This window comes from Ascaphus truei, chromosome 5 (assembly GCF_040206685.1).
Source record: "Ascaphus truei isolate aAscTru1 chromosome 5, aAscTru1.hap1, whole genome shotgun sequence".
In the NCBI taxonomy this organism is placed as follows: Eukaryota; Metazoa; Chordata; class Amphibia; order Anura; family Ascaphidae; genus Ascaphus; species Ascaphus truei.
The window spans coordinates 98,356,591-98,384,322 of record NC_134487.1 but is presented as its reverse complement, the minus strand read 5'-3'; the positions used below and the strand labels follow the sequence as shown (position 1 = coordinate 98,384,322).

The 27,732-nt window shown below is 44.9% G+C and overlaps 1 long non-coding RNA gene across 1 annotated transcript in view; it reads left to right on the top strand.

Annotated features, from left to right (window-relative positions):
- LOC142494410 (uncharacterized) overlaps positions 1-25,658 on the top strand; it is an 84,810-nt gene extending 59,152 nt beyond the window's left edge. Inside the window, exon 3 of the long non-coding RNA XR_012801423.1 lies at positions 25,577-25,658. This is a non-coding gene — a long non-coding RNA (uncharacterized LOC142494410). The remainder of the gene's footprint in view (positions 1-25,576) is intronic.
- The last annotated feature ends 2,074 nt before the right edge of the window (positions 25,659-27,732 follow it).

Sequence of the window (27,732 nt, the reverse complement as noted above, 5' to 3'; positions counted from 1 at the left end):
ATTATTTTATTAGAAACAACATAGCTACTGATATATTAGAATTATAGAATGTCTACCCGAGATGCACAGAAATATCCTTGTCACTAGGATTCAGAATAAATTATCATATCCTAGAACAATGATTTTTAATTGGGGTTCCGCAAGCACCCCTCAAAGTTTCGCGGCCACCAGGGCGGGAGAGTTGGGACAACTCCCCCAGCTGTCCCAGGCCAGGCGGCATGGCGGAACCCCACGTAGCAGTGACCCGGTGGCTCCCGAGCTCAGCAGCAGCCACCTATCACTGCTATCCTTCCTCTCCGTGCCGCTGTTGTTGGCGCCGGAAGTCACATTCAACTTCCGTCTGACAGGAGAGAGAGGAAGGATCAGGTAAGAGTGTGCGCTCTCACTGCAGGGATATTTAGTGCTCGCCGGCATCTCCCTTAAAGTGTGTGAGTGTGTTTGAGAGTGTGTGTGAGAGTGTGAGTGTGTGTAAGTTAGATCTGCATCTCCCTTAAAGTGTGTGAGAGTGTGAGTGTGTGTAAGTGAGATCGGGAGAGAGAGTGTGTCTGTTTGTGTGTGTGTGTAAGTGAGAGGGGGAGTGTGTGTGTAAGTGAGATCGGGAGAGTGTGTGTGTGTAAGTGAGAGGGGAGAGTGTGTAAGTGTGTGTGTGTGTAAGTGAGAGGGGGAGAGTGTGTGTGTGTGTGTGTGTAGAAGGGAGAGGGAGCGTAAGCGGGAGAGTTTGGGGGAGAGAGGTGTGGAGGGGCGGGGAGAGAAGGTTGGGCTTCCTCAGAATTTCACAAACTAATTTTGGGGTTCCTTAACAAAAAAAAAAGGTTGAAAACTACTGTCCTAGAAGCTCCTATCTAAAGGGACACAGAAAATAATTGGCAAACCATTATTGTACACGTTCGCACATCTGTCTTCTATAAAATATTGTAACAGCCTGGTTCAGAGTGCAAGACTTTGCAAGCAGGAGGATGATAAAATGGATACATGATATAGTCAAACAGAATAAGGACATAGGTTTTGCTGCCAACTGTGAGCACTTACTAGAAAGTCATAACACAAAAAACACAGAAGGGAACCCACACACTCAAGGTAAGAAATACTTGTGAAGAATAAGAATCAAATAGGAGTGTTTAACAAATTAGGAAAATGGTGACACTATACCATAAGATAACAAACAACAAAGGGATTAATTGGGCGCTCCCACAGAATCAAATTTAAATGAAGTGACAAAATGTGGGTGTTGAATACAATGTATATAGTGAACACAAAGGAATTAATATATCCACTCCTGTGACTGTGCCCAAAAATTTAATTAAATAGTTCAAAAAGTGAAATACTACCGGTAATTGCAAATACGGTTGTAACCCACGGCTCAGACTCTCTTGTAGGGACTGTCTTCACTGGTCTCAAAAAGGCTGAAATGATCTTCAGAGTCCAGGGGGAGCATGGGAGAGAATCAACAAGAAAGACAAAAAACATCTAAGTGCAGGTGTCTTGTAAAGATTCTGGGTCATGAGAATCTTGTCTCGTATAAAGTGCCTACTCACAGTGTCGTAGATGGAAATGTGCGACTCAAAAACGGTGGCTAAATTCTTGCTTGTATGGGTAATTCAGAAGAAATGTACCTCAGTATAGAAGAGAAATGCATACCATAGCGCAGATCAGAAAAATAAAAGATTTTATAGTTTAAAGGGGTAAGAATCGTACTTACAATATGTACGCTCAATAAAAGCATTATCACATTGATTCAGACATCGTGAGTCATTGATATCTCACCGCCTCCGTCTCCTCCATGACGCCGATGGTCTGGGGAACCTTCCCCAGCTGATTGCTTCCTTGCCGGCGTGTCTCGCGGGCTCCACAACGTCACATTCGTGTTTTGCTGTGTCACTTCCGGTTTCGGTTTAAGGCTCAACCACGCATCTGTGAGTGCTCTGAAGACGTGGGGACTCCCACTCAACGCGTTTCGCCAATCCCTTGGCTTCGTCAGGATTGTGAAGACCACCACGCCATAAGAGTCAATACTACAATGAGCTCATATAGGTTTCGTGAAGCTGCAAATAATACTTCGCTTAAGCTCATGGGCCCACCTCTGTTCATTTCTCCTTCTTGTTTCCACCCTTCTTCCACCTTCCCTTTCCCCCTCTCCCTTTCCCCCATTTTGGTTATTTTTTCCTTTTTTGAGTTGCTCTTCCCAGTGTGATCCCCCCCTTTACCTGCATCATGTTTGCATGGCCTTGCTGCCTGTCCTGCAGCCTAGTCCCATGAGCTTAAGGCCCGTAATATAGTGGGTGCGCTTGCTGCACTGTGCGGGCGGCAGTGAGCGTGGAGCCGGGCGATAGCGGGGAAGACTCAAAAAGTGAGTATTTGGGCTGCTACCACCGCTGTAATGTGTGTGTGTGTGTGTATGTGTGTGTGTGTGTGTGTGTATGTATGTATAAATATTTTATTCTTATTACCAACGTGTCTTTTTTAATATATAATAAATTACACATATACTGTACATACATACACATATACACGCACACGCACACGCACACACACATATATATATATATATACACACACACACACACACATATGCACATATACAAACACACAGACAACTGCAAACCTGACGCTCCCAGCAGCACGGACCACCATACACACAAAAAGTGTGTGCGTCACGTGCACGTGCGTTCGCACAGGCGCGCCCGCACCTACTATAGAACAAGCCTAAGCTACGTATTCTTTGCTCTTATTCCTTGTAGCTTCACATAACCTATATGAGCTCATTGTTGTATTGACTCTGATGGGGAAGTGTCACAATTTTCCTAATTTGAGTAAACACTCCTATTTTGATTGTTATTCTGTGCAGTATTTCTTACCTCGAGTGTGCATGTTCCCTTTTCTGCTTTTTGTTTTATTACTATTTAGGGATTATGGGGCCCTTTTGGAACCCATGCACCTCTGATCTCACTTTATTATCATGTTTTTTCTCTGGAGTGCTGATGCTCCCCATTGTATTACTTACTAGAAAGTATTTGCCTTGCTGACAGGACCATTAAGTAATCACGAGATTGATAAAACAACAAACAGAGATCACACGCTGTACATAAGTGGACATCCCATAAAAACAGCCTGATTAGCCTGGTTATAATCAGTCCTGCATTATATCCCACACCTGGGGAACCACCCCATGGTTACGTCAGTGCTATAACTGATTCATGAAAGTCAACAAAATGCCAAAGAATTACTATATTTCACAATATTTAAGAGTGGCAAAGGGTGGTTATTAGAGGCAGTATTAGCATTAACACTTACTGTACATGCCAGCACGTATAAGCAGTGGTATATAATGTACCAATGAAGTATTAAATGTAATCAGGGCAATCGGCGAACGCACAAGGTAATCATTTGCGTTGTTTTTTTAGGATTTTGCCTTTTTTTGGCCTTTTTTGGGCCTTTTTTACATAGCCCACCAATTATTTCACATCTGTTTTCAGATTGTTACTAGTATAATATCTAACAAAAAACTTGCGAGTTGGGACATGAAGAAGGGAACTACAAAAGCAATCTTGGCAGGTGAATTTTGTTTAGTTCTTTCAAAATAAAGTCATTATTTAAAGTCAAAGTGGGTTATATACTGAAGTCTCCCAGCTGCGAAACTGGGGCAAAACCAATGCAAAAGAATGGCAGCAGGTCAAAGGAACATTCCATTGATAAATACAATGGAGGTCATTTATCAAAGTCCCGGGCTGACAAAGTAGGGCATAACTGGTACATGAATAAGTACAATCCTACTGGTTTCAGTTCAAGTGTCTCATTTACATAAAACTGGGGCAGCTTCTTGGCTCAAGTTTTGAAGCCGGGGGAATTTAACAAATGTCCCCCGTGTATTTTTCGCACTGGATTTCCATTGACAAGCGTTACTAAATAAAACCCTAAGAGAGGTTATTTATCAAATTCTCCTGGCTGCAAAATTGGGTTAAAAACCCCCGGCAACAAATGTATTAAGGAAAAGCAGCCCTATTGAAACCAATGGGATTGTCTTAAAGTATAGGTTACTAGCTGATATACCCGGCGTTGCCCGGGATGTAAATACGTAATAGGTAGTATTATTTAAAAATCGTGGAACAATAGGTTGAGTATTTGTTGGAAAGGTTGGATAATAATGTTGAAAAGAAAGATGGAAGAAAATATAATACGATGTTGTATAAAAATGGTTTATTGTAAACACACCACAGTACAATGTATATTTTGGTGACATAAGTGATGTAAAAATGTGAGGCGTGTGTCCTGCTAGGGTGTGAGCATGTGTGAGGCGGCGGGTAGGTGTTCAGTACGGGTGGCGCGTGGGTAGTGAGTGCTGGCTGTGGGTGGGGGTCCTGCTAAGGTGTGAGGCGGCGGGTGTGTGGCGAGTGCGGGCGACAGCTGGTCAGTGATGTTGGTGCGTAGGGGCGGGAGGTGTGTGTCGAGTGTGTGGGGTGGGTGAGAGGCGGCGGGTGTGTGTCGAGTGTGGCGGGTGTCTGTTTAGTGCGTGCGGCGGCTGTGTGGCGCAGGGGTGTGAGCAGTGGTGGGTGAAAGGCAGAAGGGCGGGCGAAAGGCAGAGGCGGGAGGGCGGCCAAAAGGCGGTGCAGGAGGGGAGGTGAAGGGGGGGTGAGGGGAGGTGAAGAGAGGAGGTGAAGAGGGGAGGTGGTGGGGAGGGGAGGTGAAGGGGGGGGAGGGGAGGTGAAGGGGGGGGAGGAGAGGTGAAGGGGGAGGGGAGGAGAAAGGGGAGGGGAGGTGAAGGGGGGGGAGGGGAGATGAAGGGGGGGAGGGGAGGTGAAGGGGGAGGGGAGGTGAAGGGGGAGGGGAGGTGAAGGGAGGGCGGGAAGGTGAAGGGGGGGAGGGGAGATGAAGGGGGGGAGGGGAGGTGGAGGGGAGATGAAGGGGGGGAGGGGAGGTGGAGGGGAGATGAAGGGGGGGAGGGGAGGTGAAGGGGAGGTGAAGGGGGAGGGGAGGTGAAAGGGGGGGAGGGGAGGTGAAGGGAGGGGAGGTGAAGGGGGGGAGGGGAGGTGAAGGGGGGAGGGGAGGTGAAGGGGGGAGGGGAGGTGAAGGGGAGGTGAAGGGGGAGGGGAGGTGAAGGGGAGGTGAAGGGGGAGGGGAGGTGAAGGGGAGGTGAAGGGGGAGGGGAGGTGAAGGGAGGGGAGGTGAAGGGGGGGAGGTGAGGGGGGGGGAGGGGAGGTGAAGGGGTGTGGGGAGGGGAGGGGAGGTGAAGGGGCGGGGGGAGGGGAGGTGAGGGGGGGAGGGGGTGGAGGGGAGGTAATGGGGGGGAAGGGAGGTGAAGGGGTGGAGGGAGGGGAGGTGAAGGGGTCGGGGGAGGGGAGGTGAAGGGGGGGGAGGGGAGGTGAGGGGGGGGATGTGAGGGGAGGAGGTGAAGGGGTGGGGGGAGGTGAGGGTGGGGGGAGGGGAGGTGAGGTGGGGGGAAGGGAGGTGAGGGAGGGAGGGGAGGTGAAGGGGTGGGGGGGAGGGGAGGTGAAGGGCTGGGGGGAGGGGAGGTGATGTGGGGGGGGAGGGGAGGTGATGTGGGGGGGGGGGAGGCGAAGGAGGGGAGGGGAAGGGGGAAGGGGAGGTGAAGGGGGGAGGGGAGGTGAAGGGGGAGGGGCGGTTAAGGGGGGGAGGCGAGGTGAAGGGGGGGGAGGGGAGGTGAAGGGGGGGAGGGGAGGGGAGGTGAAGGGGGGAGGGGAGGTGAAGGGGGAGGGGAGGTGAAGGGGGGAAGGGGAGGTGAAGGGGGAGGGGAGGTGAAGGGGGAGGGGAGCTGAAGGGGGGAGGGGAGGTGAAGGTGGGGAGGTGAAGGGGGGAGGGGAGGTGAAGGGGGGGAGGGGAGGTGAAGGGGTGGGGGGAAGGGAGATGAAGGAGAGGGGAGGGGAGGTGAAGGGGGGGAGGGGAGGTGATGAGGGGGGGAGGGGAGGTGATGAGGGGGGGGGAGAGGAGGTGATGTGGGGGGGGGAGGGGAGGTGATGTGGGGGGGAGGGGAGGTGATGTGTGGAGGGAGGGGAGGTGATGTGGGGGGGAGGGGAGGTGAAGGGAGGTGAAGGGGGGGTGACGGAGGTGGCGGGGGTGAGGAGAGGTGGAGGGGGGGAGGTGAGGGGAGGTGGCATGAGGGGGGCCAAAGGGGGGTTAAGGGAGGTGAAGGGGGGTGGTGAGGGGAGGTGAAGGGGGGAGGGGGGAAGGGGGAGGTGAAGGGGCAGGGGAGAGGGGGAGAGAGGGGGAAGGGGAGAGGGTGGGAGAGGGGAGGGGGAGAGGGGGGAGGGTGGGGGGTGGGGGGAGGTAAGGGGGTGTGTGGAGGTAAGGGGGGGTGGAAGTGAGGGGGTTGCGGGAGGTGAGGGGGGTAGGTAAGTGACAATTAATGTATCATGTGGGCGTTTTGCTCCCCCTTCCCCCACTGTTTGCTGGTCGTCTGTCCCCCCCCCCCCCCGAAACCTTCCGTCTGTTGTGTCAGCGGGAGGCACAGTAGTGTGAGGCAGCGGGAGGCACAGGGGTTTGAGGCGGCGGCAGGGGTGTGCGCTGGGAGGGGAGGCGGCGGTTTAGTTACTTACCTGGGTGGGAGGTGGCGGGGTGTGTGTGTGTGTCACTGTTAGACCACACCGGCCAATGAGAGGTGTGCGGGAGCGGGCGGGCCAAGGGAGCCATCTCATTGACCTGAGGCGGAGTGACGGGCCAAAGGTCCAATGCGATTGCTCCTAGACACAGGGAGACACAGAACAAACAGACACGCATACAACGGTTTGAGAAATATATATATAGATACTGTAGGCTGCACTCCAGGTATCAGTAGATATAGCAAATGGTACAGGTGGTGCAATAGGAACAACAGAGGGGCCCTTAAAACTCACAAAACACCCAACTGGGTCCCCAGCGCTCAATAGTAACAAAGGATATGGACAAAAGGGATAAGCCAAATAGATCTGTATTCATTAATAGAATCATCACAGGGTACACTGTAGTGTAGACAATAAGGCGTGGCAATGATGTGTAGTAACCAATCAATAATGAACACACAATGATACCGAAACACAATACAGGAACAAGTGTAGTTACAAATGGTGAACAGTCAACAAAATGTGGAAGAAAAATGGGCGAAGGGAAAAGGGGAAGGAATATACGGGAAATGGGAAGAGAACCACAAGGGAAGTGTGATGCAAAACAAGGGGGGCAACATTTTGGGCTGTGAGCCCCTTCTTCTGGCCCGTTCCCACAAACTAGGAGGGTCTATGGTACTTCCCTTAAACCTTCCACACACTACTGCCTATACAAATGTATAATACACAATGTATACAGTACTATAATGTCTGGTTAATGTGATTGCACAGAGAGCAAATATAAATACTGTACAGTATATGCAAATGAAGACAGAGAAACTCTGACATACACTGAAGAAATGCAACCTCACACCCTACCAATTCCCTGTAAAGTAAATGCTTATGCAGCCAAATCAGTCAGTACAACCTATCTAGAGAACTCAAATCCCATAAGGGGTAACATTACGTAGTTAAGAATGCATGTCTAACAGAATAAGCCAACAAGACAAAGTATAACACGAGCTCTCAGGTAACAATACGGGTCCGTGGAACCCCTGGGTAGTCTGGAAAGGGTAAAACAGTCCTATTGAAACCAATGGGATTGTCTTGTTTGATAGATCTTGTATTTTTGCACCAGTTTTTCCATGGTTTTGCCACCAGGAGACTATGATCAATGACCCTCAAAGTCTCCCGTGACAACAATTGGTGCTGTTTAGTTGCCGCAATGCCCACCATAGCAAATACAAAGACATTAAAGCAGCAGTTCCCCAGAATCCTATATGTGTTGAGCTTGTATCATGTTAGAACCTTGCCCACTGAGCATGTCCTGCTCTTCCTTTTTTTAAATGCAGGCTATTTACGTAAGAGAATATTTAATGTTAGCACCTACGCGTTGAGGCATGTTTTGTAGTAAATTGAAAAATGCATTGCACTTGTATCACATTTACATATCGACTACTAAACGCAGTCACTTGTATTATGTAACATATAATGATAATGAAAGTAGTGAGTGAACAAGGCATATTATTAAATAGGCTGTGGTGAAGGATAGTATAGCAAACGGTATATATATATATATATATATATATATATATATATATATATATATATATATATATAAAGAGAGAGAGAAAAGTAATCCACTCCAACAGGAGCAGACACAAGACAGCACTCAAAGGTAAGAAAACTTGTATTCAAAAATAAACATAGCACAAACATGACCAACGTTTTGGTCCTTGTGGGACCTTCCTCAGGGTGGTGCTCAGCATCGGCCGGAGGAAGGTCCCACGAGGACCGAAACGTTGGTCATGTTTGTTCTATGTTTATTTTTGAATACAAGTTTTCGTACTTACCTTTGAGTGCTATCTTGTGTCTGCTCCTGCTGGAGTGGATTACTTTTCTCTTGGTATAGGACATGCACCGCAAACTGTTTATGGTATTGGGAGTGCCGGCTGCCCCATTTGTTATATATATATATATATATATATATATATATATATATATATATATATATATATAAATACCCAGAAATAGCCGTGTTAGTCCAGTTGCGATAGTGCAGAATAAATGAGTACTTAAGTATTCGGTGATACCTTTTTTATTTGGACTAGCAATTTATGTCATAGGACATGTTTTCGAGAGTTTTACACATGTCTACAGGATCATGTATATTCTTTTTTGCAAACTTCATACGTGATTTAAGATGAGTCTTTTTGAGTAATGGCTTCTTTCTTACGACCTGTCCATACAAACCAGCTTTGTGTAGGTACGGCTTATTGTTGATGTGTGAACACTGACTCCCACCGCAGACCCGAAACTTTGCAGATCTCTCAAGATTACTACCTGGGCGAGACAGCAAATTCCACCTAAAAAGACACCAGTTTTTCCTTTAGCAAATTACATAATGGTTCAATGAGCGTTACCTCGAGTAACACAGGCAAACAGGGAACAAAACATATCAGAATAAGCTTTATAAATGCCGATTGGCAGAAACACAAGGTAATCTAGGAAATTGCTCTGGTTTTCACTTTCTTAAATAGCCCCCAATGCTTGTCTGGGGTTAAATTACGTGATATTCCTAATCGCTTGCCATGCTAAGCTTTAGACTGCAATGAGCTTTGGGAAGAACTTCATTTTAACCTCCCAGACATTTAAAATAAAATAAAAAACATCGCTACTGAATGAAGCATCAGATTTTTTAAATTAAAAACAGCGGTGGAAAGGGCAAGAAGAGATCTCACCGAAAAAAACAATCAAACCAAAATAAAATTAGATAGTAAAATCTAAACTTTTATTTAAAAAATGAGTGGATAAAATATACAGTGACCAACCAAAGATAGCTCTGCATGAAGTAAAATTGTAATGTTGAAAAAAAACAAAAAAAAACAAAAAAAAACAGGGCTATTGCCAACCATACAGATTGAAAATGGTAGAAATTAAGTAGCTTTAATGAAAAATTATTCAATTTTCATTATTTTCAAAGTTAATCAGCTAATTATTGAGCCAAACAGAATTAGGTGAGCTCAGACATACCCCTTAAACCAAATGTGTATGAATTTCTATTATTGAGGGTTATCCTTGTAGAAATTGGGATAGCACAACCTTAATGATCATATATCATTGAATTATTTACAAGGAACCAGTAATGTATTTTTGTATTTTTTATTTAAACAAGTTACGGACTCCATGCATAGACAGGGTGACAATCACGGATGGACTATAGCAGGGGAGAGCAAACTTTTGAAGCTGCGCCCCCCTGTCTTCCCCTTCCCCGGCTCTCGTGCCCCCCCCCCCCCACCTTGTATCCGCGTCAAATGACACTGCGGGTCATGTGATGTCACGTCGCATGGCCCTGCGGCATCATTTGATGGCACGTTGCCATGGCGACGCGTCACACAGCCGGCTGAATCTCGGTAAGTGGAGTGTTGCAGGGGCCTCACTCGATCCCCCGGCATTTAATGAAATGACTGGGGGAAGAGCGCTGGGCCTCTGCAACCACTCGCGCCCCCCCCAAAAAATCTCCCACTCCCCCTGGGGGTTGCGGCCCTGGACTACAGAATGCACCAGGTTACCTTTGCATGATTCATGTTACAGATTCCTTATTTAGATTTAATTGAATAATGCAAGCATAAAGGGGGTCTTGGATTCTCCTATTTTATTTAGCAGCTCCCACTGAAGAAAAATCCTCATTTAACATTGGTTTAGGACCTTATTGGACTTGAAAGCTTGCAGTCTTTTTAACCATTAGTTGGCTAATAAATGTATCACTTATCTACAAAACCTTTGTTCTGTCAGTGCAAATGGAATGATAAATTGTTTACAACAAAAATGTGACCCTTATCCATGAATGATATATTTGGGTGTCTGTGAGACAGGGCATATTGTCTGTTCTATTATGATGAACAGGTAGGAGAAGTGCCTAAAACCTCATTCATGTAATCCTGCCTATTCAGCTAACAGCTTAGTGACAAGACATTCAAGTGCATAATGTGGTGAGAGAGGATGTAATTGTATGCAATGTCAGTAAGTAAAAGAATGAGATACATTTTAATTATAAGTATGTACTTTATGGAATAATTATTTTCATAAAAGCAATTATATCCCACAACAATTATTTATTATGCTGAAGCGTATAATTATTGGGACAGGCATATATGTGTATATCTTTCGTTGTTCAGTGCCGTGCGTGTACATAGTGCTTCACAGCACTAATAGATGCAACGAAATAACATGAGATTTCATACATATTGAGAATAAGCTCTTCAAACATAAAGTAAGCATTAGGAAAATAAATTCAAAGAGCTTACAATCTAAGTGCTATGTACTGTAGCAAGAACTGGAGAAGGAAATAGGTGCACTCACTGAATTTATGCAACTGCCTCAGGTGCACAGCGATCACCCCCCGCTGGGGAGATCTATAATACAGAACACATCCTCCTAAAAATAAAAGGAACCGCCACTCCAGAGGTCTTCATACAAAAAAAAAAAAAGAGGTTTGAATCCACATAGATCAACGTTTTGGTCAAATAAAGACATACAATACAATACAACACCCTTGACAAAGGTCAGTGTGTTTGACCGAAACGTTGATCTATGTGGATTAAAACCTGTTTTTTTTCAGGAGGATGTGTTCTGTAGCAAGAAGTTACAGAGACAGTAGGAAAGTATACTGCACATAGTAAGTGTATCAGCAAGTACTTTGGAGCTACTGGAATGCCGCATTAAAGAGGTGAGTTTTGAGACCGGCTTTGAAGGTGGGGAGAGAAGGTGCTTGTCAGATATTAAAGGAAAGGGCATTCCAGAGGTGCAGAGAAGTTAGTTACAAAGATTTCAGGTCGCAGAGGGTATTCGATACAAAAGGGGTAGACTGTGACAGAAGACATCCTTTAGCAGAACGCAAGACGAGTGAGGGGTTAAGGAGCAAGCAAGCAGGCAAGCAGGCAAGCAGGCAAGCAGGCAAGCAGTAATGGGCTAAATACAATAGATAGGAACCAGGAAATAGCTATGGATCATGGGAGTGGAGTGGGAAGAAGGGGTTGTTTAGCAAGCAGGGAGGCACTTGTGAAAAATACAGATACTAGAAAACCTATAAAGATTAAAATTCATGGGAGGAGAAAGGCAGGATCTCAAAGGCTCTCTAATAGTAGAACATCCAAAACAATAGCACAGACTGGCAACAAAGAAACTTTGCCAGATAAAATGGGGGACCTTCAAATAATAGCCAGAAAAGAGAAATATGATAGGCATTACTGAAACATGGTCGGATGAAACGTCGTTAATTTTGAGGATTATTCGTCACTGTTTTTTGTAGGGATCAAGAACATTGAAGTGTTGGTGGAGTATGTTTATATGTTAAAACCAGATGTAAAACCTAATATAAGAGAAGATGCTTATGAAGGAATTGGGGAAAAATGTAGAGTCTGTGTGGTTTGAATTTTGCAGTGGAGGTAAAAGTACAAAACCAATGTTGGCAAGCAACTTCTATAAACCACCAAATATTTATGAGGTTGTGAAAGCCAAAACTAGTTTTTTTGCAAATGCAAAAGGCAGCAAAACCAGATCATGTTTTAATAATGGGTGATTTTAATTATCAGGACATTGACTGGAGCATTGAGACTAGAACTAAATGAAACAGGTTTTTGGGTGTGCTAAAACACAATGACATGACCCATATTATTGAGGAACCAACTACGAAAGCGGCATTCCTGGACTTAGTAATATCAAACAATGTAGACGTAACAAAAATAGCGAGGGAACATTTGGGAAACAGTGATCATAACATGGTCTCCAATGAAATAATTTATGAAAAAAAACATATTACATGGGATCCGGGTCAGTGAACGGGTATTTGGTGCCCTATGCCAGGGGTTCGCAAAACTGGGGGGTGCGCAACGTTTTCTGAGGGGGGAGGTGCGGTGCTTACAGATGCCCCGTGCTCTTCCCCAAAGTATTTAAATGAAGTGCCGGGGGAAGTGCGCGCGAGGCCTCTGTAACTCACGTGCCTGGTCTCCAGCGGCTTCTGGCGACACATTGCCATTTCAACGTGGTGTCAAATGAGCAGGCAGGGGGGTCAGACTAAAACGTTTGCACACTTCCTGCCCTAGGTGAACCTTTAGCTTGCGCCCCCCACACTCACCCAATTCCCATTGCATGATTTTTTTCTCTATATCTAACTGAAAAGATTAAAATGTTAAATGAATTAAAAGACATTCATACACGCTCTCCTCCCTCCATTATTCTCCTTCCCCTCTATCTCCCTGTCACGCTCATTTCCCCCTCTCTCCTTGTAACTCTCCCTTTCTCTCTCCCTCTCCCTCTGTAATTCTCTCTCCTCTGTCATCTCCCCCTCTCTCCCTGTCAATCTCCCCTCTCCTCCCTCATTCTCTCTCCCCCCTCTGTCATTCTCCCATCTCTCCTGTCATTCTTGTTCCCCTCTCTACCCTTCTCTCTTCCTCTCTCTCTCTCCTCTCCATTTGCTCTCCCCCTCGTTCCTCATTCTCTCTCCCCCTCCCTCATTCTCTCTCCCTTCCTCATTTTCTCTCTCCCCTCTCTCTGTCATTCTCCTCCTCTCTCTGTCATTCTCCCCCTCTCTCTGTCATTCTCTCCCTCTCTCTCATTCTCCCCCTTTCTGTCATTCTCCCCCCTTTCTGTCATTCTCCCCCTTTCTGCCATTCTCCCCCTTTCTGTAATTCTCCCCTTACTGTCATTCTCCCCTTTCTGTCATTCTCCCCCTTTATGTCATTCTCCCCCTTTATGTCATACTCCCCCTTTCTGTCATTCTCCCACTCTCTCTAATTCTCCTCCCCTTTCTTCTGTCTTCCCCCCCTCATCTCTCCCCGCTCTGTCATTCTCTCCTCTCTCTCTCTCCCTCTCACTCTCCCCCTCTCTTCCCTCTCCCCCCCCCTCTCTCTCCCCCGCTCTCTCCCCTCTCTCCACTCTCTCTCTCTCCCCTCTCTCTCACTCTCTCTCCCTCCCCCCCCCTCGTCTCCTCTCCCCCTTTCTTTCCTTCTTTCCCCCCCTCATTCTCTGCCCCCACTCTGTCATTCTCTCCTCTCTCTCTCTCTCTCTCTCTCTCTCTCTCTCTCTCTCTCTCTCTCTCTCTCTCTCTCTCTCTCTCTCTCTCTCTCTCTCTCTCTCTCTCTCTCTCTTCCCACTCCTCTCTCCCCACTCCCTCTCTCCCCCCTCCTCTCTCCCCCCCCTCTCTCTCTCTCCCCTTCACTTCTCCCCTCTCTCTCCCTCCCCCTCTCTCTCCCCCGCTCTCTCCCCTCTCTCACTCTCTCTCTCTCCCCTCTCTCTCACTCTCTCTCCCTCCCCCCCTCTCTCTCTCTCCCCCTTTCTCTCTCTCTTCTCCCCCCTCTCTGCCCCTTTCTCTCTCTCTCTCTCTCTCTCTCTCTCTCTCTCTCTCTCTCTCTCTCTCTCTCTCTCTCTCCTCTCTCTCTCTCTCTCTCTCTCTCTCTCTCTCTCTCTCTCCCCCTTTCTCTATCTCTCCTCTCTCTCCCCCTTTCTCTCTCCCTCTCTCTCCCCCCTCCTCTCTTCTCCTTCATCTCTCTCCCCCCTCCCTCTCTCTCCCCTCTCTCTCTTCCTCCTCTCTCTCTCTCTCTCTCTCTCTCTCTCTCTATCTCCCCCTCTCTCTCCCCCCCTATCTCTCCCCCCTCTCTCTCCCCTCCCTCTCCCCCCTCTCTCTCCCCTCCCTCTCTCTCCCCTCCCTCTCTCTCCCCTCCCTCTCTCTCCCCCCCCTCTCTCTCTCACTCCTCCCTCTCCTGGACTCCATCTCGTGATGAACCCCCAAGCGGTTAGAGAGGCCCTGCGCTCTTCTCCACAGCAATGAAACTGATTTCCAAGGAAGAGGGGGGCCTCTGTAAGAGCAGTCCAACTCCATTGTCGTTGCAAACGTCATGTGACGCTGCATTGTCATGGCGACACAACATCACCTGGTGCTGCGTTGTCATGACAACGTGCCATCACACGGCAATGTCACACTGCGTCGTGTTGCCATGACAAACACATCAATCATGTGACACAGCGAGGTCATGATGCCCCGAGATGAGGGCCGACAGGTAATTCTTATGCCCGTGGATCCCTTACGCTGTAGTAATGCCGCTGGTGCTGGGTAGGTGCCGGTTTGGTGTGGATACTTGAGTGTAACAAGGATGGGCACCAGGAACCTTTCTAAAACATACAGGTGCATATTGTATAAGGCTTCATACAAAAAAATCGCTGTGCCGGTTACGCCGTCAGTTTTTTGAGCGTTGCTATCACGATATTCAGAAAGCTTAGATTACCTGTGATAACAAAATTCCCAAAACGGGTGAGTAGCCGGCGACGTGATGATCGCCTCTCTCAAAAGGGCTCACCCGGCGGTTTTAATATACATGTTAATATTAGTGTAGATGAGCAGGGGGTCCCCGGAGCAGAACCGCGTTGATTTCAGGTCTGGGACCCCTGATCCCGATAAAGGGGTTAAACCTCAATAGCGGTTAGCCGCTAAGGTAATGAAGTTGCCTGTAAATGCATTTTTATTGCATGGGATTCATGCCGGGGGTCTCCGGTGCTGATATTAATAGGTATCGGCTCCGGAGACTCCCGGCATCAATCCGTTGCAGGAAAAAATGCATTTTTTCTAAGTCCTCTCTCTCCACCTTCTTAGCAGCTTCTCCCCAGCCTCACGCCAACTTTTCCTGGCGTGAGGATTTTGGGAGAAACGCGCCATTCTAGAGCCATGATTAGCCTGATAAACTAATCGAGGCTACTAGAATTGCACGTGTTTGAGAACCTGCTGATAAGTGGCTTATCGCCGGTCACCCAGTGATGTGTTTTGAACGGCAGCAAAAATGGGCGATTTATGCCTTTATTGCCCCACTTACCGAGGCTTACAGAATAGTAGTAGGCATTTTGGCAGAAAAGGCCTCAATAAGTGGGTTATCGGGGCTTATTGAATAGGCCCCATAGTGCTTTATTGGACCTCTGTCAATAATGCTTCACCGACATTGACATACTTCACACTTGACTGATAACTTGGATTGCCAGGTGTCCAGGTTTAGCCGGGACAGTCCCGGTTGATTCGGGCTCTGTTCCAACTTTTTCAGGCTCGTGTGCATGCGTGATCGGCACTTGCTGGCTGCTCTTGCGCAGTCACGACCGGCAAGTTCAGATGCGCATGAGTGCTCGGCAAACTCCATCCATGCATGCGCACGAACAGCCGGGAAGGGACGATCACTCATGCGCGGTCGGCAAGTGCCGACTGTGCATGTGTGAGATTTGGCCTGGTTTTAGCCGGGACCTATCTGGTCATCCTACTGATAACTGGTGACAAATTATAATATGCAGGACTTCATCCCCTTTGTAGCTCTCACTCTTAGGCCGCCCTTATAGTGCTGGCGATGGTGACGCGACCGATGATGTCACCGTCGCCACTATCGAAAGTTGCAATTTGATTTTTAGAGAAGTCACTGGCGACAAGGCAAGCAATGTCACTAAAGGGGGCGGGCCATGCAATTTGATTGGTCTACAGACAGTCACATGTGGCGACTGTCTCTAAAAAATCAAATTTACCCGGCTTCCAAATTTTTAGTCGCTCCGTCGCGCTTACTATAAGCGCTTGCGACAGAATCAATTGATTTGTTTTGGAGCGCCGTCGCGTTGCCGTCGCAAGGCACTATAAGCGCAGCCTTATGCTGGGGAGGTACTGAACTTGTTACCTGCAGTAAGGGTCACCATTTCCAATCTCTTGCATAGAGTTAGTGATGTCCCATATTATGTGACCTCTCTGGAATACACTTCACGTTGCGAATTAGGAACGCTCTATTGTGTACCAAACTTCTTTCAAACATGTAGGATCAGGATTGCACTAGGGACCTTCCGGTTAGGCCGATCCAAACACACTCCGGACTTACTAAGGCTGTGTTTATAGTAGGCGTGACGGTACGGATGATTTTGCACGCTGCGCGAACAAAGTGCAGCAGCTGATACGGGCCGGCCATAGTGCGCGCAAAGATGGAGAGCGACCACGCGTCAAATTTTTCAAAAGACAAATCATTTTGTTTTTTCGCGTCACGGCTGCGTTACGTGAGCGGTTCAGCCAATGAGGGTGACACTCCTCCGCCACGCCTCCCATCACCTCCAACCTCAGTGCACCCATCGCTCGGGCGACAGGCGCGCACAATGCCATGCGCTCCATCTCGCGCGCCTACTATAATCGCGGCCTAGCACTGAGACTACTAAAAGCATGCTTCCTCCCATTCAATAGTCAGAAGAATCTCAGACCCATACTACTGGCACTCACTTAAAGGGTATGGTCCTTAACTGAAAAACAACAAAGGGTGACGGGACACATCTTAATACATTAATCTTTATCCACAAACCTATTTACAGGGCTCACAGTGAGGCCCCAGTCGGTACTCTGACTTAACCTGTTTCTAGAGCATTGGGTGAAGCTATATATACCCTTCTTAAATATCCTTCTATCTCCCTATAGTGACATCACTTGTCACAAGACATACAGAGGAGTGGCAATCCTTTCTGCATCCTACATCACATGATGGGAAGGGGATTAACCTGAGTGAGTCCACACAGTTAATACATTAATGCCGATAACCCCTTAACTGAAAAATTGTAGTCCCAAAGGGGGGCTACATTAGAAAGGCAGATTTTAGGAAGAATCTACAACGAACTAATTGGGATGAAGTTCTTACAGGAAACAATACAGAAGATGCATGGGCAATATTTAAAACAATGTTAAATGAGTATACTTGTGTATACCCTTGGGTAATAAGTATAAAAGAAACAAATCCAAACCAATGTGGCTAATACACAGGTAGAGGAAGAAATTGCAAGGACGAGGCAGGCATTTAGATTATCAAACATTATAAAGGAGAATATAGGACCCTTTCAGTGTGGAGAATGTTACGGTGTAGTACTTCTAGCTTGTTTCTGTTTGATATAATGTGACTTTGAGCCAGACCTTTAAAAAGATTTTTCTAATTCATCTGAACTTAAAAACTGCTGGGAGTTTTACGCTAACAGTGAGCCACTAAATAAGCATGGAATAAATAAAAAGCAAGAGTTTCCACATTAAATAAACACGTACTCTTAATGCAGGATTGGGGGGAGATCACATTTTAATAGAAACAGAACTCTTACATGCTACTGGTGGGGATGAAGGAAAATATTGATAGAGGCAACAATTGTGTTTGAAATATCTATATTACGCCATATTCCCGAGTAATCAGTGAATCACAAAAAACAGCGTGAATACTTGCAATAAGACCATCATGTTGTCAGATGATTAATCTTGTTTCCTTGCATATTATGTAAATATGTATTATCCTATATATATACAGTACGCATAATGTTGCTTTTTCTCATGTTATTTACCCACAAAATCTGAAAGAACCCATTCCCTATCATGTCTCTCCGAAGTTTGCTATACTAGCCAAATACTCTGGACTTGGCGCTTTTCTTCTTTCCTCTCTCTGTGTACTGTATATGCATCGTCGTCATCGTCGTCATCATTATCCCTTGTCGATCTAGAGGTGGATGAAGGCCTCCCCAATGATATATGTTTATATAGGAATCAGAGTATATATTCACTATGTCCTATTTCTTATTAATCGCAGAGTGATTAGCAAACACATGCCAGATTCAGCAAACTGATGGGCTCCCTTTGCACTTTGTTATTGTAAGGAATCGGGGGAACACGTCCTTTGCGGCGTGTTCCCTCCTTAGTAGCTACTGCTGCCGCCGCGGCCACTGTTCCTGCCCATGCGCGCCTCCCCGCTCTTCTAGCTGCCGCACGGAACCTTCCGCATCTCTCCCGTGCGGCGCGCACACGCGATGACGTGCGATGATCCCCAGCTGCGTCGCAAGTCTCTCCTCCCTGCCTTGTTGCCTGCAGCCTATCCCAGCTCTGCTGGGGCCGCACCTCCGCTCCCCCCCTGTCCCCATTTGTCTATCCTGTCGGTAAACACTTCCTGCTTCCTCCCATGCTTTGCTCAGTATAACCCTATGTAGCCTCGTGTAGCACACTTCTGTTTTGCAGTGCTCTAAGTTTGTTTGCAGTTAACCTCTTGTGTACCGACTCAGCTTGTTTGTGGACCCTTCTGGATTTTGGACTTTGGCATACCCTCGACTACTGCGATCTCTCCTACCCTTGAACATGGCATACAGACTCGGACTACGCTGCTCTCTACAATCCCAGACCACGGCTTACGTACGCCTAGTATCCTGTCTTCTCCAATCCCGGAACTCGGCAAGTATACCGCATCTCCTACACTCTCCAAACCAGAACCGGGAACACTAAACTATCCGCCTTCCAGCCTCCGCTGCTGCGGGGGTGTGGTGTTATACCTTCCTACCTCAGTGCCGGGGTCTTGTCTTGTTTGTGGGCAGCGCAAGCGTTTCAGTTATATTGCAGTGGGGTGTCTGCTTCATTGAGACATCCTTATTTAACGAACATGGCCATCACCACGAGGAACCCAGAAATACCAGTGAAAAACCAAACTTATTAAGTGATCTGCATTGACGATAAAGAAACCACATGACTTCACATGCACTGCTAGAGTAAGATAGGCTCTGCAAAGAAAGTATTGGCAAGTGTATGATTTTAAAATAATTTTGAAAAATTAATACAAATGGTGAAAACTGACCATTTGTGGTCTATTTGTCAAAATACCGACTATTTAGAGCAGTGTATATCTGTGAGCACTGCTATGCATTTTCTTGCTGTTGTGGGAGTCTTGACTACAGCTAAACCTTGGGCTCTGCTTGTCATGTTTTCAGCAGATGCATTGATGGAAAAGGCCCATCCAGTCATTTTATGGGGTTTCACAAGACAACCTGACTCATTTTAGAGGTTGCATAGTCTGTAACAGAGTCCCTATTTAATAAATGAGAACATTTTAAGTGGTACTGTGTGTACTTTTCTGCTCTAAAATGCTGTTCACCTGCATAGCATCAGAAGTGATATAAGTGTTTTGTTGGGATGAAGGTATAAGGCCTCTAAGCAAAGGAAAATCATTTATTTCTAAACTACAAAAGATTATTCCGATTTAGATAAAGAAATATGATAGAGAAAGATTTCCTTCTACGATATATACCTTGGTTTTTTTCTTTTCTTTCTGGTCTCGATACTTGTGCAACTGGTCACTGTGTTAATTCTGAGGCACAGACACTGTTGTTGCTGATATTACTTTATTTAAGGTATACACATGAGGGAAATATTTCACATTCCTAAAGTACCTGGTTTTTAACACAAATATGTAAGTCAATAGGCATACGGGTCGCCAGTCAATTTTGATTCCCAGATAGGTTGTTTCCAAAGTATTTTAACATGGGTGTATTAGTGGATTGTGTAAACTGGTAATGAATATTGGAGATTCTCAGCATGTTTCAGAATGTGCAATGGGGCAGTGGTTCTCAAGACCACTCCTCAAGGACCACCAACAGGCTAGGTTTTTAAAGCAACATATCTAAACAAGTTGTCTTAGTGGCAATTAATTGTATTGTATTGCATGTCTTTATTTAAATAGTGCCAAAAGTGTACTCAGCGCTTCACAAACAATACAGTACAGGGAATGATAATTATACAATAAGTGCAGCAAAATCAGACAATAGGAAAGGAAATCCCTGCCCAAAGAGCTTACAATCTAAGAGGATTAATGGGAAATTTACAGAGACAGCAGGTGAGGGAGTAAGTGCTGTAGATGGCAGTGCTTGGTCACAATGGGTGGGAGGAGTGACTGAATGTGGGACATTAGCCATGAGGGCAGGCTATTGGGATGCCTGATTTGTGGGGTAAAATTTAAGGAAGGTCAGTGTTAACCTTTTCATTTAACACAATTTACAGGGGAATTAATGCCCGATTTATTGGATTACTATGTATTAATTAGAAAAATCTTGAACACCTGGACTGTTCTTGGTCCTTGAGAAGTGAACTTGATGAATCATATCTATTTATTGATGTTATCTATAACTGAATAGATAAAAAAAGGAATATAAGGAGTAGACAGCACTCAAAGAGACAAAAGGAACAAAAAGTCTGCATTAGTGGTGCAATGGGAACAAAGGAGGGCCCTCAACCCTCCCAGACAATAATAATAAACAAAATAGTTCCCAGCACACAATGATGAAGAGGACTGGTGATAAGCAAAAATGAATCTTTAATGTGAAAGCATATAATCACACACGGATCTACTAAATGAAGAATGTGGAACTACACTTAACTATGGGTGTTATATGATTCACTTCATATTTAACCTTGAGCGTTCTTTTATGCAGAACATTTTCAGTGGGACCTTGTGTGGTAACCTTATCCGATTGGTCTGGACTCTCTAACGTTTATAGCTGTGCTTTGATATAGACCTGGGCTTATTCCTTTGATTTAGCTGGTTGAGTAGTTTGTTCCGTTTGGTGTATAGTTTTGGAGGTTAAGATCTAGGGAGAGGGAAGTAAGTACCTGTGGTCTCATAGACTGTAGGGAACGGGCCGGAAGAAGGGACTCATCCCCAAAACGTTGCCCCCCTCTACTTGCCTAGCATTTTTATCCTCCATTGTTTGTTTGTTTCCCCCTCTCACCCCCCTCCATTCCTCCCTCACCCCCTCCCTCTCTCTGTTTTCCCTTGTCCGTTTTCTCCACTGCACCCTTTCCCTTCAGATGTCATATAACACCCATAGTTAAGTGTAGTTCCACATTCTTCATTTAGTAGATCCTTGTGGGATTATATGCTTTCACATTAAAGATTTATTTTTGCTTACCACATACAATAGGCAGGAGGACAAACCAGCGATTAACGCCTAGAGGCCCAGGTCTTCAGCCAATATATGATATTACTTCATTTTCTTGCTAAGGGTTACAACATCAGCGCAACGTGTTTTAATTGTATATTTGATTTTCACTTTTTTCACTTTCACTTTGGTTTTTCACTATAGCATTGTTAGAAAATTTAAAAATGTTTACTGTGATGTGCACCCTAAATGTACTTCTGTGAATGCTCTTGTGACTTCTTCACGTGATCATTCAATTGTTAATGGAACTATTTTGTTTATTAGATAAAAAAAAAAAATTACAATTCCCCAGCAGAGCTATCTTCAGACACACATTGGTGTTAAATTAAGACGAAGGCCCAGACCCCAAAAGGGTGCTAAGCTTTAGCCCGCATTTACTCCAATTCAAATGATATTTGGGAATTCTGCACATGCTTTCTTTTTTTTTCTCAACATTTTTAGTTACAGAAAGAAAATTAGACACATATAGGTAAATAACAGCATCAATGTTATCATAAATGCTGCTGTTAATGACATCATGATTACTGCTAAGACAAAGTATAACAAATGTTTTAATCCACTTACTAACAAAATAACGTAATGTCAAATAAAATGTAAAATAAAGTGAAATGATGACATACAGTAGCTATGACATATTCAGTGATTGATTTTAATTTATGAACGGGAATAAAGGAGGCCTAAAGCATAGCCCCCTCTTGTGAATCTGGGCCTCGGTGAGGTATTCATTCTCCTGGACCTGTTTATCCCAGCTGCAAAACTAATGCACAGAGGAGTTATAAAACAATTTTAGGAAAATGGCAATTGTCGCTTTTTTTAAGAGTCCACACAAGAATGTTCTCCAAAGATACTCTAGATATGCAGAATTAATTCTGTGATCCCTGTTAACAGCGCTGAGGCGGTTCCCTACTCTGAAACGTGGCACAATACATTTATACTAATTAATGGTGGCTTTACATACTGTAGAGTCATAGGTAAATGCAGATAATCTGCATCATTGAGGAACTAAATCTCAGCATTTTTTTATACACACAGCTATTTCCCTAGCAAACAAATTGTCCATAGATAATGGCCAACAAGACCCTAGTGATAGAAATAATCTTGACTTTTTGTCTTTTAACCTCGTCTTATTCTCGTCGTTACAGGGTGTTTTTCCAAATATGCCAAATGAAACAGTTAATTGTCATAGCACAATCATTCTAAAAAGTTCTACCAGGCCTACAAATTACTCATACAACTTCAACTTTGGCATTTCATTATCTGACATTAGATATTTAGCAACATTATTTAGTCCAAAAAACAATTAGCCTGACCACAACCCAACTAAGGAACCGCACTCATTGGTTAGGTCCTTCTAAATATTTACCATGGACCCTTTAAATATTTACACTGACAAATGTTTATTGTAGGAACTAACCCATGAGTGGGTTGTCTTGTCATGGTGCTCAAGTTAATAAACTGTAATGAAACAAATGCAAGCTCTGTAGGTTTCCTCCAGACAGCCATTTTGCTTGACACTTATTTATAAAATGTTTTACCAGGAAGTAATACATTGAGAGTTACTTCTCGTTTTCAAGTATGTCCTGGGCATAGAGTTAAGATGACAAATAATACATGGTTACAAATACAGTTACATAAATGAACAGGGTATACATTATATACAAGACATTGCATGCACAGTTAGAGATAATATATATTATAGGCGTATGTAACAGTTACAGGCCAGATTAAAATGTGAGACAGCTTTAGTTTTCAAAGAACATAGACTGGTGGTGGATGTAAGAGTCTCTGGTAGGTTGTTCCAGTTTTGGGGTGCACAGTAAGGAGGAGCGACCGGATACTTTGCTGAATCTTGGGACCATGAACAGTCTTTTGGAGTCAGATCTCAGATGATAAGTGCTGCATGTGGTAAGGTGAAGAGCTTGTTCCGATAAATGGGTAGCTTGCCCAGAAAGTATTTCAAGGCAAGACAGGAAAGATGAACTTTGCGCCTAGACTCAAGTGATGAACAATCTAGTTCTTTGAGTATTTCGTAGTGATGTGTGTTGTAGTTGCATTGGAGAACAAAACAGCATAGTGAATTGTAGAGGGTGTCAAGTTTGCTAAGGTGGGTTTGAGGTGCCGAGCCATTTACTATGTCTCCATAGTCGATAATTGGCATTAGCATCTGCTGTGCAATACGCTTTCTGACCAGGAGACTTGGGAGGATTTGTTCCTGTAAAATACATCTAGTTTGGCATAGGTTTTGGATGTCAGGGTATCAATGGGCATTCTGGATGTTTAATGGGAGTCAAACCATATGCCCATGTATTTAAAACTAGTAACAGGAGTTAGGGTGGTTTTAGCGTTGGTTCTGATCTGGAGCTCAGTCACTGGACGCTTTAGAAATATAGCCTTGGTCCCAAATACAATTGTTACAGTCTTGTCAGTGTTTAAAAACAGTTTGTTTTGGGAAATCCAATTTTTAAGTCTCAAAAAGTCAGATTGAAGTATGTGTTCAAGGTCAGAGAGGCTAGGGCTGTGTGCATATAAGATTGTGTCATCTGCATACATGTGTATTGATGCTCCCTTACAATATGTAGGAAGATCATTGATGAACAGTGAGAATAGTAGGGGCCCCAAAACAGAGCCTTGCGGGACACCACAGGTGATATCCAAGGGGTTGCAGTTAGAGCCTGAGATGGACACATGTTGGGATCTACCTGATAGGTAGGAATGAAACCAGTTTAAAGCATGCTTCCCTATTCCAGAGCACTGGAGTTTGTTTAGCAAGATAACATGATCAACAGTATCAAAAGCCTTTGCAAAATCTAGGAATATTGCACCAGTGAGTTGTCCCAGTTTCATTCCACACTGGATTTCATTTCAAACTTTTAGCAGGGTAGTTACCATAGAGTGTTTGGGGCAAAAGCCAGATTGGAATTGGCTAGGGAAATTTGTCTTTGTATAGTAATCCCTTAATTGGGAGTGTACACATTTTTCCATGACTTTGGATAGTATTGGGAGAGGAGCGATTGGCCTGTAGCTTGAGACAGTGTTTTTGTCACCACGTTTGAAGATTGGGACAACTTTGGCAGTTTTCCTGGTTTTAGGGATATGGCCTACAGACAGAATAGAGTTGACTATGGAAGCAATTGGTTTGGCAATGGCTGGGGCACCAAGTTTTAGGAACTTGGATTGCAGTAAGTCAGGTCTACATTGGCTGCTTTGTTTTATATTTGAGGAGCGCCTGTGTAATCTCCTCTTCAGATTCTGGAACAAATTGAAAATTGTGAGCAGTATTGGGACAGGGTGGGGCTATAGGGGTACTCTCAGAATGATGTTCATGTATGTGGTTTGGGTTGCGTTTCGCTAATAGGTTGGTAGCACACCCCACAAAGTAATCATTGAACGCATTTGCAATGTCAGTGGGGTTTGTCAGAGTAATATCCTCCTTAGTGATATTATCATAATATCATAATATATTAGACACATACAGGTAAATAACACCATCAGTGTTATCATAAATCATAGTGGCATCATGATTAGTGCTTTCTAAATTATAACAAACATTTGAATTAGTTTACTATAAAAATAATGTTTCCAGGAAAATCACGCGCCTCAATATAAAGGGAAGAAAAAAGAAAAAAAGAGGCCAACTAACCTGGTTCCCAGCCCAAAACATGCCCTGGTATATGGAACAAAGTAACACAGTCTCTGCACAGAACAATAAAGGGTTTTTGCTTATCTGTCACTCTTGTCTTTATCCTGGGTGTGATTCCCAGCTACACCCCCGCAGGCCTACTTCTTCCAGTCCTAGGGTCCATAACAGTCAGACTGTCCCCGGCTGGGAGAACTTTTACTTCCTCTCTCACTTTGGAGGGACGCAGTCTCTCTGTCTCTGACAGCTTCCTGTCTTTTATCCCTGATCCCTCAGGAGTTGATTGTGCACACCTCCTGTTCAGGTGTGCAATCCGACACCCATGCAGTCTAGGAAGGGAGTTAACCTCTTCACTCCTTACATACCTCCCCCCTCAGAGTGTAGCCCCGCGCACACTCGGCCATTTAACCGTCCCCCCCTTCTCGGGAAACAGCTCGGCCTCATGGGGGAGTCGTTTGGACTCCTTTTCTTCTTCTTCCTTGACTTCCAATTGAAGACTTTTTCCACCTTCCCTCCAATCTTCTCTTTGTCCAGCTTCCGGCTGGATCCACGGGCTTGGTTCTCCTTGGTAAAACAACTTTTCCAAAGCGCCTTTTTACTGCAACCAGTCACAATGGTTTTTTTCCAGGGCTGCGGAGCGATACTACGAAGCGCTGGGGCTGCTGGGAGAATTTCCTCAGGGAGTGCCGGCGGGCCCTACCCCAGATGCCCTATGGGACAGGCCTATATTTTGGGTGCTACCTGGCACAGCCACTGATAAAAGTTTAATGAAGTTCAGCAGAGCAGAGAGAGTGCTAGTGCATAGATTCCGTAAAATGGGATATGAGTATCCCTATCTCCCAGAGGACCTCATGCGGAGAGCTGAAAAGCACAGGATGGAGAGGGTGGAGGAGGCTATTATAGCACACCTAGATCACACTGCTAAAGACTCCAGGTATCGTGACTTGGATAGGGCAAGACATCTACTTAGAATATTGGTAGTGGGTCGCAACATACACCTAGATAAGATAGAATATATCTCTGGAAAGAGGAGGTGCTATTCAGTAAGAGTACCTGATGGTCAGGGCAACATGGTAAAGGAGCCTGACCCGGCCCACTACTACTGAGGTAGCTCTACCCATGTTATTGAATGGTACTGTTATATTGCAATGTAACTGCAAATATTTATTTCATTTTGTGTTTATGTGATTACAGGTTGTTGCACAGTAGGTGATGTTATACCTGCTGTAGTCCAAACGGGGACGTTGGAATTTTCACCAGGGGGAGCATGTTGCATAGCCTCCCGGCCGCTATGCCTTTTCCTGGGCCCTACCAGTGGGTGCAGGCAGTGGTTGGGCTAATTCCTTCTGAATGGCTCTGTGTGCTTTTGCAGCCTTGGATAGATTAGATGTATCCAAGGGCGGGCCTTAGCAACAACCAGAAAGTGTCAGCCTGAAGGGTGAGTACTGATTGGATCACACTGTTCTGTTAAGGGGCAACCCAAAGGCTATATGTACTGGCACTTTCCTAAAATCTGGGTCTCTCTCTCTGTCCTCCCCCTGTGGAGTGAGCACCATCTGCCCTCCATCTCAGTAGGAGATGTGAGGAGGAATCCAGCAGGCCTGATCTGGGCCTCAAGCCTGAATGCATCTGCTCTGTGTATCTAACCTGCATGCAATAAAGATCCAGTTGTACCATCATCAATGTGATTCACTGTCTTGCTGCTGAGAGAACAAGGTGTCAGTATGGGCCATCCTGCTGCTATCCAGAGGATCCATGCTGACTGGAGGCGCTGCACCAACGAACTAAGGTAACCTGTAAACCTGTCCTGTTCTCCCCAGAACACCGCAGAGCACTCAGCCCTCCTGTTGCCAAACAGGTACAGCACATCACCTAATGAAGTAGTTAGAGATGCAGACCCACCCCAATCTCACTTGGGGGGGTCGGGGGGTACAAGGGCTACATGTATTACATAGCAAGATTGTCACACGGGTGGATCTACATCCAAAATGGATATTAGTAATTTTTCTTTCTTTAAAAATAGAGATTTAAACTTAGATTAATTTTTTTGCACAGAGGAAGAAATTAATAAAAAATTCAAATTTTCTAAAACTAAAACTATTCATGAATAATTCAGATATCTTGAGAAAATTATGATATCAGAAGTAAAACAGTGGTGGGATATGACCAAACTGGAACAATATATGTGCAGTAAACTTATACCAAGAGGACTGCGCATATTTAAATCTCCCACATTTGATTTAGACAATGATGTTTTCATTAACGAATGGAATCGCATTTTTAGACAATTGCTCATTTCAAATTATGAATCTTCTTGTCTCACATAGCAGGCAATCTCTTAATAGGGTAGACATTGAGATATCTGAAATAAAATAAAAAAAAAAACAGATTAGAAAAAATGGAATATTCCAATGAGGTACAGGAGCTGGAGATTAATTTACAAGAAAAATGTGACAAAATTGAAAAAGAAGTGGTTCAAATAAAACAAAATAAATTTTAAAGAGACAAACAAGATTATGAAACAAGGAATTGTAGAATTTAAAAAAAATCAGAGAATATAAACAGGGACCCATCTAAATCTAAGAAGAAAAAAATGGCAGGATAAACCCTTTAATGAAAGAAAAAACCCAAACCATAGAAGAGAGGAACCTAGGGATGGTGTTAATACACACAGATCTGTAGGAAGAGAACAGGATTGGCAAAAGGTGCCAGATAAAAAGGGCGTTTTATAAAAATAATGAAAATTCTAATGGTCACTATAGAGATCACTAGTGATAATTATAG